At 60.5% G+C, this 3,198-nt stretch overlaps 1 protein-coding gene across 3 annotated transcripts in view; it reads left to right on the top strand.

Moving 5' to 3' along the window:
• The first annotated feature begins 1,628 nt into the window (after positions 1-1,628).
• The window catches only part of PGPEP1 (pyroglutamyl-peptidase I), a 14,594-nt gene continuing 13,024 nt past the window's right edge, over positions 1,629-3,198 (top strand). For 2 of the 3 annotated variants that reach the window (XM_023764000.1, XM_023764001.1), the window contains exon 1: positions 1,629-1,717. The gene's annotated coding sequence lies outside the window, so the exon portion shown is untranslated. The remainder of the gene's footprint in view (positions 1,718-3,198) is intronic. The other variant, XM_023764002.1, reaches the window with a different exon arrangement.

Here is a 3,198-nt window from a genome sequence, read left to right on the forward strand (position 1 = left end):
CCCTCCCATATGTGATCGGGGACAAGTGGCTTAGCTGCTCTGGGCCTCAGTTTTCTCACTTGCAAAATGGTGTAAGACCAGTCCCTCCCTCTAAGGATTTGGGGAGATTTAAAAAGAGAATTCCAGTTATACACTTGAAGAGGATCCATGGGTGGTTCAGGTGCCAGTGAACCTGAGCCTTTACCCCAATCACCTTTGGCAACAGCATGGGACTCAGTTTCCCCCCATCAGGGCTGATTCTGGGTGTTTCAGTTTCCTCCCTTTGATGGGGGAAAATGAAACCCACTGTGACTTCCCTCTCTTCACATCCTAGGCTTCTAGCAACATGTGCACTTTCTACCAGACACTTTCAACATGTTTAAACTATAAAACCTGATTCTGGGTGAGATTTCCATTCTGTTCTCTTCTCCCACTTGGTTTGGGTCTCAGTCCCCTGGTCAGACGAGACCTGTTCTGAATTCTACCTGAAGCTGCCAGAGACCCAAATAGTCACTGAGAATGTGACCTCCAGTCTGAGCTTGCAAACAGGGCTCTGGGTAGTCCAAAGACCTCTGCCCCGGGTAGTCTGAGGCCTGGGCCAGAGACGGCTGGAACTTCAGCAGCAGCCTGGCTAATCGGGGCCAAGCTGCTTGGAATGAGACGTCGGTGACCCGTGTCTAATGTGCAGCCCTGGTTCTGAGGATGTGGCCAGAAACAGCTTTATTTTTCTGGCTGTTTTTGGAGGAATTCTGACCTCTGATGAAGGTTGGTGGGAGATCAACTGTGTGCTAGGCTTGTACTGAGTGCAGGGACACGGATGTAATAGAGACGCCCTGTTGGCATGTAAGTCCTAACCCTTATGTCATAGGAAATGGGAAATTACACCAGGAAAGCTGCACCTATCAAGGAATGATTTCTTTCAGTGAAATAAGGAAACGAGATGGATCTCCTGGGTGGTGGTGAGTTCAGCCCGTTAGAAGGGCCCCTAGGAGGAGGTGACAGCCAGAGAGGGCTTCTAGGAAGAGGTGACATTCCAACGGAGCCCCGAAGGAGAGGAAGAGGCTAGGTTTGTGGTAACTGCTGGGCATGTCCCAGGCAGAGGGAACAGCAAATGCAGAGCCCCTGGGGTGAGCGTGGGCAGATAGAGGGAGGAGAGGCTGAGGTCCCTGGGCCACATCAGCCTCCTTAGCAACATAGGAGCCCGCAGAGAACCTTCCAGCACCACCCAACTATTTCTTAGCTTAACCCCCTGGCCTGAATGTCACTTCTGTGATCCCAGGAGGCTCCAGCCGAGTGGCCCTCCGAACTGTGCCTCAGGCTCCTCATCTGCAAAACAGAACGGAAGGAATCTTGCTCATAGGGAAGTGGGGGGACCACACTTGTGGAATGAGAGACCAGCCTGTCCCTGGCGCCGAGTTCAAGCGGCCACATCCTACGGTACAAACCGTCCCCGTTCCAAATGGGAAAACCGAGGCTCTGCAGCGTGGGGAGCCACGCGCTCCTGGGTTGAATGCGGATCTTGGAGCCGCGCAAGCAGGCGTTTCGGGCCGAGCTGCGGGTGGGGGCGCGGGGGCGCACGCGGGGCGGCCCGGGCGGGGCGACACCAGGGGCGGGGGCGGGGACCTGGGCGGGGCCGGGGGGCCGGGCTCCGGCGGCGTCGGGCGCGCCAGTCGGACTCCAGCGGTCGGAGGCGCAGCCCGAACGCCATGGAGCAGCCCCGGAAGCGTGGTGGTGACGGGTACGCGCTGATGGCGGCGGCCGGGCCGGGCCCGCCGGGGGCAGGGTGATATGGGACGCGTGCCGGGCCGGGCAGGTGCTGAAAGTCATGCCGCGTTTGGAAGATGTCATCGCCCACCGGAGCTCAGCTCGGTCTGTGCAACGTAGAAAGTGGAGAAGGGGGCGCCCCTGCGGTTCCAGTGTCAGGGTCGGGGCAGGCGAGGGCGCGGGGGTCCGGTCGAGTGCCCCGCGCGGAGCAGTCTCCTCTGGCGTCCGTCCTCCCCCGGTGGACACAGTGACCCTCCGGGCACCTGCCGTTCCGTCCGCCCCGCGGGTGAGCTGGACCGGACTCCTCCCTGCACCTCCCGAGGTCGGGCCTGCTCCCACCCCCGCCCCGAGGGACAAAGGCCGATCCGTGGGCAGGAAGCGCCCGGTGACAGATGAACCGTGTGCGAGCCCCTGCTCCCCGCGTCCCGCGCGAATGGGACCGCTCCCCCACCCCCACCCCCACCCCCGAGGCGGGCTGGGTGGAGCTCAGGTCCCAGGCACCGTCTTGGACAAAATCTTCTCCACCCGGGCTGTTTGTGGGTGAGCCTGGCCCCCGCTGTCACCAACTCCCCCAAAATAACTGTTCCTCCTGGAGGATACTCGCCTCGGGACCACGTGGGGCGTCCACTTCCGCTGGGCGTGTGACTGGGGAGTCATTTTGACTCGCCTTCTGGCGGGTCCCCGTGGGAAGTCCAGCTGAGGTTCACACAGGTGGCCTGGGAGGGTGGGGCTAGCCCTGGACTTCCCGGGAGGATGGGGAGAAGCCACGCACCTGACTAACAGGTGTGCGCGACTGCGGGAGGGTCCCGCCCCCGGCAGCGTCCTCTGGCGGCTTATTTCTTGCTCTGTTGCCGACTGGCTGTGCAGGCAGCCACCAGACTGGGCATTGTCCTTGCTGGAGCTCATGACATCTCACCTGTCTCTGTTTTGCAGAGGGGGGACCTGAGGGTCACAGAGGTCACCCTGTTTGTCAGTGGCTGAGCTGGGACTTCTCAGTTCATGCCAGAGGGGGGAGGGCGTGGAGAGGTCCTGACTCAGCTGGGGGGAGGGGTCCAGCTGTTCCAAGGCCATGACACCGTTTGGGACCCTTGGCCCAAGTGGAGTGACCGGGCTTCCAGGGCAGCCTTCCGTGGAGATGCTTGGTATTTTAGGCAGGTGACAGGGTAATGAGAAGAGGGAAGCCATGGGTTCACGGGTCTGTGTCTGAATCCCAGCTCTCCGGCTCTTCCACCTTTTCACCGTGTGACTTTGGGCAGCTGGCTTCACCTTTCTGGGCCTCAGTCTGGCTCCTGTAAAATGGGCCCAAGGACGCCCTTTCTTGGAAAGGGATGCAGTGAATCTCAATGCCACCGTGCACCAGAGCACTTGGCACGTTTCCCGGTCTTGGTGTGTAAACGGGGCTGGAGTGTGAGCAAGTGGGGAGGAGGGTGGAGGGGTGGTGTCTGGGCAGCCTGG

Source organism: Myotis lucifugus, unplaced genomic scaffold (assembly GCF_000147115.1).
Source record: "Myotis lucifugus unplaced genomic scaffold, Myoluc2.0 scaffold_311, whole genome shotgun sequence".
NCBI lineage: Eukaryota > Metazoa > Chordata > Mammalia > Chiroptera > Vespertilionidae > Myotis > Myotis lucifugus.